The sequence below is a fragment of the Varroa jacobsoni genome, unplaced genomic scaffold, assembly GCF_002532875.2.
Source record: "Varroa jacobsoni isolate VJ856 unplaced genomic scaffold, vjacob_1.0 scaffold_444, whole genome shotgun sequence".
In the NCBI taxonomy this organism is placed as follows: domain Eukaryota; kingdom Metazoa; phylum Arthropoda; class Arachnida; order Mesostigmata; family Varroidae; genus Varroa; species Varroa jacobsoni.
Genome location: NW_019213346.1, coordinates 22265 through 36792, shown reverse-complemented (window position 1 = coordinate 36792; position 14528 = coordinate 22265). Strand labels below are relative to the sequence as shown.

Below are 14528 nucleotides of genomic sequence, written 5' to 3'. Positions count from 1 at the left end.
CAGTTGCGAGCGCATCGTACAGAGCGAATCAAATTTGTTTGACATATATAGATGCTACGCTAAGATAAGAATGCGCAAAACAAACAAGGACGTAAGGTTTCCTTGTTCGTGAGAATAGGGAGACTTCGGAATAAACTTTATTTGTAAGCACCCTGTGTTTCCTTGACAAAAATCGTTAAACCATTATAGACACTATTAACGACAAGCGTCTGGTAGTCAAACAAAATACACAAAGCTTTATGTAATTGACGCGTTTCGAAAATGTTCCCAGACACTTTGCACTTTCGAGAGCGTTCCATAATAATTATCTCGGGAAACACTCGGGAAAACCGTCTACAGGCCGCATCTAGGCTTGCCTATTCTGAGCTTGTTCTATTCTGATATATATAATCGATCACGTAATTAGAAAACTTTACAATAGTACACCTAACGCAGGCAATGTAGATTTGACAAGGTGTAGACGAAGCGCCATTTAGTCGCAGATTGATGGTGGCCTACTTGAAACCGGTTCGGAAAAATCACAACGAACGGAGCGTAATTGAATGATGTGATTTCTATTCTACAGAATATATGTTTGAACTGTTTCGCTTTATCTAGAGAGCAGCATTTATAGCTAGTTAGCTTGTTTCTCTTCACTTTTGGTCCTGCAGGACATTCGCGCATCTGCAACGCGAAACGTTGCAGTCGCCCAGCTCTCGAATGGATGACAACAGATTTTAGCCGCCAACTATTTTCCCTGTGTTTGTTTTTCGTGCAGTTACGTTGGCTTACGCAACGCGATATCCTCGTTTATCCTTCCCGTGGAACTTTATCAGCAGATGTATGTAAATGCAAACTGCGAACGCCCGCGTTGCTCGTTGCGAGAGTTAAGCTCTTGGCAGCGCCTTCTTCCCTACTTCTTCGTGACCAACAGAAGTCCCCCGTGAAGCGCATCATCGCTTCAGGTTCATCTTCTTATGAGAGACAGTTTCAGAGTACTAGGCTGAGCTAAGCGGTGTCTTACTCGCATTTGCTGGCTGTATGTTGATTTGGTTCACATCACCTTCTACACAAACATAGGCATACTGGTATTTACTGATATTATCGCAGTACGTCAGGAAATTCAGAGGGAAATCTGCGGCTATAGATACAGTACACAGAGACCACGGCTTGGTGTCCACCGCGATCATCTATAATATAATGGCATCTTTTCTTGGGTGACTCGTCGAAAAATATATGAGCCACATACGATGACTGTACGAAGTACAATGAGAAAACGTGAGGTAGTAGTATAAGACAACCATCGGATCTCTAGATGTACTCGCTTTTCAATCGGTGGGGGTAAATGGCTGGAGTGAGGAAATCACAGCGACAGAGAGAAGAATTTGAGCACCTAGAGCTTTGCCAGGCGGCTTGCCAAACGATCAGGCCATCGGGCACTGGGCGACGTTGTTGACTTAAGTGCTACTTTCTTCCCTTCTTGGTAGAAGCGGTCCCACAAAGCAATAGTGCTCGTTGTAACCATGATAGCGTTTGGTGGTGGCAGGGCTGTCGCGGACACGCACGCGCACCCGACTTCGAAGCGAAACGAGCTCAGACGACAGGCTTGCACTTTTAGCGGCCCGCGATATTGTGTATAAAATTAAAAGAGGATGATAGCAATACGACAGATCCATAATCACACAGTGCTGGGATGGTAAACGGTTCTAGTGGCAAAATCTAAACAAAGCTTCAATCGATTATTGTTGACTGGAGCCGATGAACTGGTTCGCTTTCCTTGGCTGGTTCGCGTCCAGTAATTAGTCGCAAGCTTCGAGCGTGACTCGCGTGGTAGACTCGATGGTACATATTCACAAGGAGCATTATTTCCTCCTTCAATCATTTGGAAAATGTGTATATATATAATCTAATTGTCACTTCATCCAGTTTACCCAATTAACAGGACGCATTAGGTTCCGCTCTTAAATTTTCCGCTGTTTTCGAATGCCGAATCGTCTTTATGCAAATCGATTGTACCGTTCTGCTTCTCCTTAGAGATAATTAAAAGCTACGACTTAACCACTGCCATTGGGATCGCTAGGCATTTAAATCCTTTCCTATTGGGAGCAACATATAGGCTCGTATGTGGGCCCTGATGCTTAATTCGTTCAATATACTCGAATGTTTTACCGATCTGCATTAAACGGGTGAACAGATGGCACAAGCAGTTTGTTCGCCATATCCTTAGGCCCACTTAGAAGCCTTAATCTACAGGCAACAGTGGCTCGACCATGATCACCGTACAGCGAGGATGTTATTGAGCGCATTATGTTGCCCTGCAAATAGACACAGACTGTCGAACTTGGAAATCTCTCACCTAACGATAGCAATCAAAAATCGAGGTTCGGTTGACCTAATACAGGGTTACGCCATACTTTTAGACATTGCAGTCTATGTTAGATCTCATAAATCATGCTCATTGATTGACAAAGTAGAGATGGTAATGTATCACACAAGATCGTTAATCGCTGTAGATCCTTCTGAATAGAATATATCCAAGTTAAATTTGAAGGCGCGTGAGTCTATCAAATCTTTAACCACTGCTGGATTTGCGGAGGAATGATGGCTGAGAAAAGTCGACGACTATATGCTATCGCGACATCTCCCCTAGATAAAATATTTTTTATAATCAGCTGTTGGGTTATTTAGAAAAAAGCACTTTTTCCATACATACTTAGTCCTTGAAAAGGGCACCCGAAGGTAACGGGTAACGGGTTGAAAGTAAGCGAACTTGTCCCTCAAAGGATCGTTTGAAATTAGTAATAATTCGCTTCTTCTGGTAATTTTTAGTAGCCCTATCGGTGTATTTATCGACAATCTATACATTGTCTTATATATAGATTGTCGTTATATAGTCTTCTGCTTTGAGCTTGAAAAGCTTCCTGCCAAGACTTGAAACTCGAAGGTGAGCGTTTCACCTTCGACGTAACTTATGCTTGCAGCAATTGCATTACACTAGTGTTGGTTAATTGACAATCTACCTTTATGGCTAGAAGTTACGCATGTCAACTTTCGCTCAGGTAAAACTTTTGAAGGCTAGTTAGCATTTTTTCCTATGCAGCTCGGCTATCAATAGGGTAGGTTCGGATGCATAAATAATACTAAAAATAAGCGGTGGCTCAAACACATGACGATACCCTGCCAGTGACCAACTTTAATTTCATTCACGACCTGTTCCACCATAACGAGGCACAACAGGGCACGAGGCTTATAGCAACGCATCTCAGACAGGCATATATGTGTGTATATATGTCGGTGCCTTCTGTAGCCCAGCGTGCTCAATACAGGACCAGAAAGGGCAGTTTTACACAGGTCGAGGGATCGTCGTTGCTCTGGTGTCCGTTTGTGTGCCTGCTGTCGCGCAGCCCCGTGAACATTGCGCAAGGCGTGTGAAACGGTCCAGGCGTTCGCTCTCAATATGAGACTCGACGCTTTTGGCCGCATAAAGGGGCTCTGCATTTTCCTTCGCGAAAGACCGATTGAGAGAGAAACAAATCTCAGCAATCTCTATCTACGAGCTCTGACTTTCTCCCTGTTTGCGCCGCTGTCTTTTGTGGGAACCTTCTCGCGCTAAAAAGTTACGATACCTTCGAATGGCGACGTTCACCTACTACTTTAGACACGCACAGTAAAGCGCATCTAACGACGACGATGATTATAGAGGCAAACACGTTGTTCGTAGTTAGCAGAAATGTTCCGAGCGTGATGTTTTACTAAGTTGAAAAATTGTTTTTGACACGTTTCGCTATGTTTCCATGTATAGATTTAATATGAGCGCTAGCGGTAAAGGATACAGACTAGCAGATTACTACTGCTAGTTATGACGGTAGTACAATCGAGATAAATGGTCGACCCGGCAACGCACTTGTGTGCTAGTGACTAATATTGGTAGAATGCAATCTTGCGACTTGCGCTGTTTTCAACAGCGAAACAGAGGGGATTTCGCTCGATTGAAGCTGTTCCTGCGCCAAAACAGCGACTCTCTCTCTCTCTCTCTCCCTATACATATATATATTCGATCAGGAAAGGTGGGACGGGACGATCAGGCTGCTATCTGAGCGAATTCGAGTCAATTTCCGATTCGTCAAGCAGAATAATTGCTAATATTTCACTACATATTGTACTAATAATATTAATAGTAAAGTCACGCCATCCAAATGAATGACTCACTGTTATAAATTGTAATAGCTAAGCTATTCCACTGTGAAGAGAGTGGACAATGCTCACTCTTCGAACGCCGGCAGAAAGCCTTAAGCTGACTTCATTTTTTACTTATGATTATGTTGACAGCATCGTGGCTATTCATATCATCTTGCACGATGTCCTAGAAAGCTAGTACCTAGGAATTGGTCTTTAATTACAGGTATCCTAGAAATAAGCTAGTTTGCCTAAAGTACACCCATTTCATTCTGTGCTTTATGTAGCATATATAATAACGTTGGTTTTCTATTCTGGTATAGCAACGACCATATTGCGGTCGTTTCCTCGTTGCAAACGCCTCATGGAGCGTATTTACACATCCTCAAGTTGGATAGCTCATAAGGGCAAAAGAGCTCAACGTTTTGTTATTGTTAACTCACTGCGGCTGTCCTCATAAATTTCCAGGATAGTAACGGCGCTGCCAAGGTACATATATAGAAAACCGTAATGAATGAATGGGTCAGACAAACTTCTAACTTTTGTCCTCAGAAACTATCGTTTGGTGTCGTTACATCGTCGGCATAAAGGAGAGGTAAACTTTTAATAACGTTAGTGACCATAAAAATAATGATCGCAGCAATAAAGCTCCTGCTTAGCCTTCATTGTAACTGTGGTTTATCTACGCGGCCCGAGTCAAATTTTCCTCGTTGAAATAGTGAAATAAGCGAAAGAAGGGAAACGCTGATGAACAAGTAGGGTCGAGAGCGGAAACCCAGACGGAAACTCATGGACAGAGTCCTTATGAAGTGAGATGCCGCAACTTCAGTGGCAACAGCAAGAGGACCAAGTGCAGGTGGGAACGGCAAGTTTCGCCTGTGAAGAAGCGAACAGGAGTCGAGGGCGATAAAGCCGAAATAGACCAACACCTGCCAACAATATGTCGCGACGTCATTTTCTGCCCGAAAAACATGAGGCCACTAAGTGAGAACATAATAATAATCGTATATAATAAGAGAATATGAAACGATGCTATCAGCGCATAGTTGACAAAGTAGTAGGGCTACGGAGACTTTTATAAGGAAAAACGAAGTTTTGCTGCCATTATATGTGATTATGTATGCACGGATTATAACTACAATACAGACACCGTATATCTATCCAGCCATCAGCTGAAATACGGGTGATAATATACAATGATGAAAATACAAAATGGTAGGGGTCGATATCGAGGTAACTCAGATAGCAACTCAAAACTTCTCCATTTTTGTGGTATATACATGTCAATGTCAGTCCCTCTTAATGTATTTATATGCGTTGTTCAATAGTATGGAGAGAACTTAAGCAAAGAAACCTTAAATTTCAATCTAGTGTACTCCATGACAAGTTTATGAGAGTATCCGTGCCTAATTTTTTAATAAGCACAGGGGCCTATTGAAGATTTGTGTAGAATGTACTCGCTCATACTTTCGTCAATGATAGAACCATTTCCCAGCAGCAGCAGCAGCAGCATGCTTACCTTCAAAAAAATTAAAGAAATCATAGGACCGCATTAAATTGGAGCTAATTATACTAAATATTTGATAACTGCAATGTGCATTGAGCGATTGTTTCATATGCGCATGAGCGTCATAGGGTACGTGTACACTGAGGGTGTGTCTTGACGACACGCGTGTCGGACTGAGAAGATAAACATTATAATAAAGATAAAACAACACTGCAAGGATATCACTTCCATAAGAACCAGCGTAGATATTCTAAGTTAAAGAAAAGACACATGTATTATTTGTGCCTACCAAACTCCTCAGGGTTTCTTCTATTATTAGAACCTTTCCACATATGATCACTTCCTATAATTTTCCCCTTAAAATACTTGAACGACATGCCAAGATATTGAGAACATACCCACGGTGCTCGTAGGAATGAGAGCAATTCATTTTGACTTCATCACTTCATTTTCATCGAATAGCATTACCCTTCAAGGTGTTTTCTTCCCACGCAGTCGATAGACCAGCAAAGTTTCTTCTCCGGCACTTTTGCCCCTTCCCTCAACCGACCTAGAGACTCCTAGGCAATTTGGATTTTCTGACAGCAAGTACTAGCCCAAGCGGCTTGTGCCTTCGATGCAGCTCAAGGTTCATATCGCTTTCCATTGTAGAACCAAACGAACGCAATAAGAACTCTCTCTATCTTTCTCTTCCTTTGTTTCTTCTCTTCTTCGTTAGACGGAGGCGACAAGCGGGAGAATACCTCCCAACCCTCGGTCGCTTTGCGCGGACCCAAGAGCCTGGAGAATAAGAGAGCCCGCGGACTAGACATGCCTCTAGAAGGCAGCTATGCTTTGAATGCTGCCGATGGGTCGGTCCGGCAGCCTCTACCAACGCTGCACACTATCTTTTCCTCCGCTCAGCTTCTCTCGTCTTGATCGACGGTCGGCAGCGGGGCCGTTAGTACTTGGCTCGTTTTTCGTCGGCACTCCCTCGTCATGCCGATAGCAGCTCAGGTCTCGTGGCCTCGCGATGCCGACAACAGCCGCGAGTTGAGGGTGGACTACAATAACCGTAGCCAGCATGTAGGATCTTAGTTTGCCTGTCTGTCGGCTACACGCTTCGATGAGGTACCAGCAACAGTGATGCTGTCGAGGGGATGGCGGAGGTTCTGACGATGACAACGACGAGCAGAATCAACGGGCTCGTATGCAGAGATGGGGGAGAGGGGAGAGATTTTAGAGGAAGGTGGGGAAGACCGGGCAAAAAATGTGCATGTAGGGACAAAGGTGCGACTACGTATATACATATATGTAGCGTATAGGAAAGAATATCATCTCGGGTGAGAGTCGAAAGACGTTGAACGAAAGAAGCGCGATACGCCGCGTACCTATTGGAGTGGTATTGGATCCCGTCGTCATCCCGGATCCCAAGTCTCATAGCAATTCTGGGGCATGCCTCCAACCCCCGTTATCGATGCAAAGGGTGCGGAGCAAGCAAAGACCCCAGTCCAGGTCAGGTCGGTTGAACTCAGCCCGTAAAAACATGTACATTGAGGATGAGCTCCATGCCCACTGCTGGGGCACCTATATTACAAGTTGTTGGCATCGACACGAGATCCTTCTGCCTCTTTTTGACTCGTCCTGTTGCAATTGCCACACTCTGGCCTAACACTTACAACGAGCGACGCGACCAATTCGTTCTTGTAAAAAAAGCCTTTCATCGTTTTTAGCAACAGTGGACGTGTGCAGCATACCCTTTATTGAATGACTCGTCGTTCAGTGTAGTACGACAACATCGACAAAGCAGTATATAATTATTCAGCACAATGATATTACTGAGACATTATGAAAGCGGTATAATTAATCTGTCGCCCAGCTTGACAAGATTAGTACACCCAAGATGAACCCATGAGCATGTAAACATTAGTTCATACTCGAATATTTGGCTATTTAGGACACAGCAGCTTTGACTACTGTTAATGTATACCATGTACATTACCACTCTAAAGTTGCACCAGTAACATTATCAGCGTTAGCGTGGTCACTTAATGGATTTAATTTGCCCTATTCTCATCAAAAAATAAAAACAAAAAGACGGGTAATTTGCCGGTTTAATTTTTGGAACGGATCTCTCCTTTCTGTCTACAAGTTCCGTGAACTTTTTTAAAAAATGATGAAATGTTTTATTTGTTCTAATGAGCGATTTTAGAGAACACGCGCGCTGCTCGTTTGTGCTTCCAATTAAATCTTTACAATTCGTTGGCTCTCTTTTCCCAATGAACCGTTTTATGCCAATACTGACACAGATATGGGTAGCTTAACACAGTGGTGATTCAAATAATAAATGACCGGATTGTGAAGAAATAAAAAAGAGCCCTTGATTTCAACTGCTGGAGACAAACTCTGGCCGTGATGCAATAGGAGCTTCAAATTTTGCCGCGCGCTGAGACGAAAGTTCAAAGTTAGCGTAGCTGCCCGGGCCGGGCCCAGTCGAATTGATTATCCTAGCGCATGGAACCTTACTACTGACCTTCGTCTTCCATGGCAAAGTGTATGACTAGGTACTCGGAATAGCTCTGATTGTGGTCGTGATGCACGATGCGTGAGGAAGTTTTTGAAATTCGCTTTGTTGGCCGGCTCAAATCACCTGGCCATGCGCTTCTCCAGCTACCGGAGTGTTTAGCAGAGATGCAAACAAAAATCGGTGAAGAACTAAAAAGCAATACGCGCTAATAAAATAAACACTAGATATAGTTTAGTTGCGTGTTGATTGCGTGTATTGTCTCCCTTTCTGTCTTCCAACAATTTACTTTGGAGCATTATGTGCTCAAACTCGATAAGCTCTTCGTTCTATTTAAGTGTTCTTTCGAATATTAATTGTACCTCTAAACACAATTATACTCCTGTCGTCTGTAGTAAGAAAAATTATAGAAGGTCTGCTTAATATAGCCATAGCTTTTATATCTAATCGTTTGTCCATTCTAATTTTTCCCTTATTCGTTATTGGCTCGAGACTTCTTCTCTTTGTCCTTAAATGATTTACAATATATCATATGAACCCGCCGTAAATTAGTTAGATAACAAATTTCCCCAGTTATTTTCAATTAGACGGACAAGCAAACTGGCTGGCAAGCCGGCCGTGCGAGCACGACTGATCAGCGCCGGTAACTTTGGAATACTCTGAATCAAGGGCAGAGAAGAAAACGGCAGTAACAGAACTTAGGGACGAGCGATTCTGACTCTTTAATGTGGGTCTGTATTGTCTGCATTGCTGAACGTAGCAGGCAAATTTCGTAAGAGTGCCGTTGAAGTAAGGGGGGCGTCGAGGAGGATCAGGAGGCCGGGGCGGATCGATGGATGGATGTCGAGGGGGAGGTGAGAAAGTGCCTAAGGGTCGGAAGTTGGGAGGGTTGATTGTGTTGAGTATCACAAAGCCTCGTCCTCATCGACGTCCCTCCCGTCCCCGTTTTCGTCCTCCGCTTCGGTTGTGTTCATCCGAGATCAGTTCGGGCGCCGGCGGGCGAGCACTCGGCGAAATTAAATTCTCATTGAGAGCTATTAAATTTAAATTTCCACCGTCGAATGCTTTTTGTTCAGCCACCGCCATAGCTATCATCATCATAATGGCGACTGCAAGGCACTAGAATGGTCACTAGTACCGCGCTTCTATGATGACGATAGCTGCTACGACTGCTGTTCCTGCTAATACAGACCTATAGGCAGACCTCGTCCTACTCTTTGAACTGCTGGTCTACTAGTAGTAGTGGCTGGTCGTCCTAGTTCAAATAGCATGAAAGAAGGCACGCGCGCAGTTAAACACTTACTCACTCACCCGCTCGTCCGTTCGTCCGTCTACCGTTGAGCCTAACAACAGCAGTAGCCGCAGGCGCCATCTACCGCTGACACCAATTTTCATCTCGCTGCGCCACTTAGTCAGTCTGCTGTTGCTGCTGGCCTATCCCGTTCCAGCACAAACCGCTCTCTCGTACTACCGCCCCTTTTCTTATACCCCCGCGTCCCCCAAACTTCGGCTATTTCACCATGTCATAGCATAGAAGCTACTGCTTGGCAAAGCCGGCCATCGAGAAGAATGAGGAAGGTCGGGATTAGAACACAGTGATTGTGGAGCGAGTGAGATCGGAGGATGGCGGCCTACGGGATTAACAGCGAGAGATAGAGAAAGGGATGGGAAGATGGAGAATGAGCGATTGAGACGGGGAGAGGAAAATCACTGGGATGATATCGTTCGTGCACGCACAGTCCAATCATCGCTACTGCCATCACTTTCATCTCTAAATACGAGTAGAGCAGCGAACTGCGCGATCGTCTTGTACAACTGTCATCCTCGCCGTTATCGCTAGCGAAGGGGCCTATGGATAACGGAAGAACCCAAGACGTAGAGACGACATAGATACATAGAGAAATAAGTGTGCATGATAACGATGATGATCATCATTATAGTTATGGCAGTGACGGTGGCGAAGTCGACAACGGTCATGGTGATGCTGAGTGCGATAGACACAGTAGGAAAAGGGAAACGAGAACTAAGGAAAAGAATTGATGAGATTAAAATGATCTCTTTTCAAGCAATTCGTACAGATCTGTCGTTATCCTTCTGCCCTCGATTTTCGTTTTTATTTGGCTTAGCTTGATTTTACTGCCGTTTACTTTGCTACCAAACTTGCCCTGTTTTCAGTGCTTCCTACGTTTCAATATACAAGCTGTCGTCTGTTTCGTCATCGGTCATTTTTCTGCCAGTTGCTAGCTCCTAGCTACTTGCATATGTATCTTTGTTCGACTGTCTGATTTTTCATGTTCTTTTTTTATGCGCTCGTTTTTTTTTAGAATCCCCGAAGCAATTTTAAGTTTCTGCGATCTCTATAAATGTTCCTTCTTTACGTCTGGCGCTGCCTCTTCCCCAATCGTTCTTCCATTCGCCCACTTCTATTTATTTCTCAACGTCTCTCTTTTTGTCTTCGCGACCGTTCGATCGCTGGGCTCAATCAGAGGAGAAAGTAAGTGGCTCTTAGCCATCGCCGCTCTTCGTTTGAGTGACAGGAAGTACCACTGGCAGTAGTAGCCAGTAGGGCGACTAAGTACACGCTTATCCGCTACCACTCGTGCTGCCATCCAGCAATTGCTACAGTAATTGTAACACGCTGGTATTACACGCCGATGTTCAAATCTCAACAAGGCTCGTCATTAGAGTGCGCGCACTCATTGGGAAAATGGGTAGACGCCGCCATGAAAAAGTTCAGGAAAAGACGATCGAAAGCTGCGGTCTGGATATCAAAATTAAACAAATGTCGACTCCCATTGAATTTAGAATTAGGACACAATGAGGCCTTGCTATTTTACCCAATCCGAACAAAAGGTTCCGTTCCTGACTAAAATAAAAGCTGTAACAATTAGAGTAGCTGCGACGGTCGTGGCGTAGACGAATTATCTATAATTTGAATTGGAAGGACGGTCGGCCATTTGGAACGAGAGTGGCTGTCGATGGATAATGGCAAAATAGCAATAGTTTTAGTAGGAAGAATGAACGTAACAGAAACGCATACGTGAACAGAAAGATGAGTATTTGCTAATTATACATACAGTTACTATACTTATTGGTTTATTTCGCTGATAGCAAAGGATATCCCTAGATCCCGTTATATGGATAAACAGTAGACGGCTGAAAAGCAACATTCATCAAAAAGTTTCGGTGTAAGATTTGGCAGTGTCTGAACCGTTATATTCTAATATTCTGATGAGTTTTTACTACCAGGCACATTGGAGAACTAGCTGCTAAAGAGGTCTTCCAATATGAACAGTGATCGAGTCTGTTGTCATGCTATGCAAAGTGAAATGGCGATAGATAGAAGACCTTTCAGCTTTGTGACTGTTTGACTGTTAAATTAATTATGATTCAGCGTAATGTTAAAATCAGATTTGACTGAGTCTGCTACATCTTCAGTTATTTTCAATCGGCTAGTTTTGTAAAAGACGTAACAAAAATTATCTTCTAAGAGTTAAGTACGGAGACGACCCTTACACTCAACGAAAGCTTAAAATAATAATTTCATGATTTATAAGTAGTCGTATTTTGAAAAACTGGAGGAGTTTTCGACCTGAAATCTACAAATTTTTCTCGTACAAGCTTATTCTCGAGGACTCCATAACTGGCTAATAAGTGATTATCATTAGATCTGGCACTGAGCAACACCTGTTCTGGCGCAGCCTGGGCATTCAGAGCTTTTGCGCTATTTCGGAATCGTTTCTATTCCGATTATTATAAGAATACATATGACTGTACATATTTGCGTACATCCGCACACCAATTTGACAATGTTGATTGCCGCGCAGAAGTCGAAAATCCATTTAAAAGTTAATTTTATGTTGTTCCATGTTCCTCTGTATATTATCAAGTGGCTTCAACGGCTCTGTGTAGTTCCCCTAATTTGGCCATCCTCTTTTGTTCTCCTTGCCGCCGTTGTCTAACTATCCCGGTGATCAGAGTATTTCCTCAGTCCAATTTCTCTACCTTCTTTTTTTCCGCTTTCTCTGCCAGCCCTATCATACGGCCATCCGAGATTATCACGCAGAGACTGAAACAGGCAGGAACAGACGGAGACAAACAGGTGCGAGTCGGTACGAACCCCTTTACCTCCGCCCACTCACCTTACAGACCGATACCAAATGTTTCCTGCGTCCCAATCTTTGGCTCGAGCGAACTAAAAATAGAGAAGCTATTACAACTAAAACGTTCGAACGGCGAAGCAGCGAGAGCCGCAACGGGGCTAGGGTCCATGATGTCAACAGACCGTTCCTATAGCACTCTACAGTCGGCCCATGGCCGAAATCTTCGTCTGTCATCATCTCAGGCCACTGCACAGCTCAGAGCCGCAGAGGAGAAGTGTGTGCGAGGAGAGTAAACGGAGAACCTGCTAATCGACTATAAATTATGTTGGCGAGGGTAGGAAAACGCTTCGCGAATACACTGGAAAATAACGACAAAGCTACCGTAGTTATAGAGAACGCCGCCGTTTTTGCCGTCAAGCTCTAAAGCAACTTCCAACGTCACTTCCATTCCACCAACGTCAGAAGATGTTCGCAGTGCAAATGTTGTCCAGCAATGCCCGATCCATTCAGGGTGTTTCGTTCTAATTCTTTCGATTTGTTGATCGCAGCTACAATTACTTCTTCCGTAGGAGTTACCGGCAAACTCGGGTCGCTGCAGGTAACGCTGTTCAACTCTGCGAATCGAGCAAACGGCTAGATCGTTGAACGTATGAAGCACTTCGAACACGGATGCCGTAGGGAAGGTTTGTGTGAGGCTATTAAACTGAGCAGAGATACGGCGAAAAAGGGCACCCATAGAGCTGCACAATGTGTGACAACATCACAAAGACAAGCGTACCGATACTCAGCCACACATACACTCCATTACTCAGACATGGCTGCCATACGGAAGTTGCGACAACCGTGGACCTGTACCCCCATGGCCATGAGGTTTTGATTTAACTGTCGGGCTTGGGTCGTAAGCTTTGGACGATCACACTCCACCAACACTTCAGCTCCTTCTGAAAACCCACCTGCCAATGCGGATGGAGGAAAGCCACGAGATCCCACAGACAGACATATAGATAGACGGACGAACAGGGTTAAACAAACATGTTGGATGTTCAGCGAGAAGAAGACATTCGATATAGGCGTCAATAGTAGACGTCGAAATGTGGACGGGGATTGGTCCCCGAGCAAACTTGAAAACTTTTCGATTTACTTTTCGAACATTAGCTTCGTCAAACGTTGTCGAGTCGTAACGTTTCGTTTTGGCGTCTCCGTTTCGAAACCCCACACGATCGCATCCGCTCCCTTGCGTCACAGTAAATAAGCGTAGGTCGCTTCAGCAATCAGGCACTCACTTAGGTTTGATAAATAATTATAATAATAACCGAACCAAAGGCTTATCAATATTATCACTTACTACTAGATGTAAGGGCTAAGGATCGTCGCGTTGAATGTAGAAAAAAAGAGCAGATAAAGACAGATCCTAATAAATATATATATATATAAGATTAAATGCCAATTGTAAGTTAAACTAGCTAATATGATATTTCTTTCTATTTTTTTTTCTTCGCTTTTCGACTTTAATTTGATCGATAGCATGAGATGCTGTTATCTACAAGTTGAAGAAGTAATCACATAATGTTTTAAGAAGCACAATGTAGATGTGGGGGCACATCGATAGAGAACTAAACTCAGCAAATATATGATTGGACCACTCGAGAGCCATTGCTGAAGCAGAAGTTTACGCATTGATGTTATTACGATTCTAAACACGAAGGGCCGCAGTGAACATTCGCTAATTTAAACAGTACTCTATATTCATCGCATCGTATGCGCATACTGCAGTAGCTCAATGTATCTCGACAATATCCTGCCTATCGGAGCATAACTAGCCCATCGATAAATGACTAACACTGAACTCGTCTGATGGGGCTGTACCTCAAATGCACTTCGCTCAACCTGAGTATATAAGAATATGTAATAATACTTTAATGATTACATATATTGTAGTCATATCAGGAAAAGGGGCACATTGAAAGTAGGTGTCCGAATAATATATTATAAGCGACATGTTTTGGACTTCAGCGTAGCTAGTAAAATTGTGTTCATCTTTGACAAAGTATAACATGTGCCAGTGTCATACACACGTCTTTTTCTTCCTTAGCTCAATGAGGCTCCCTTGGCAATTAGCAAAAATAAATAACCGTACCTTGGTCCTGCGCTTATTGTGCAAGCAACGGTATTTACTACTCGCTAAGGCTTCATAAAGACGCGCAAATATCTGGACTCGATCCTGCTCAATTTGAATTTCTAGTGTTTCTAGCATTTTTCT

At 43.6% G+C, this 14528-nt stretch overlaps 1 protein-coding gene across 1 annotated transcript in view; it reads right to left on the bottom strand.

Annotated features, from left to right (window-relative positions):
- Window positions 1-14528, bottom strand: part of LOC111260481 (LIM domain only protein 3) — a 57183-nt gene that overhangs the window by 22390 nt on the left and 20265 nt on the right. The gene's annotated exons all lie outside the window — the stretch shown is intronic.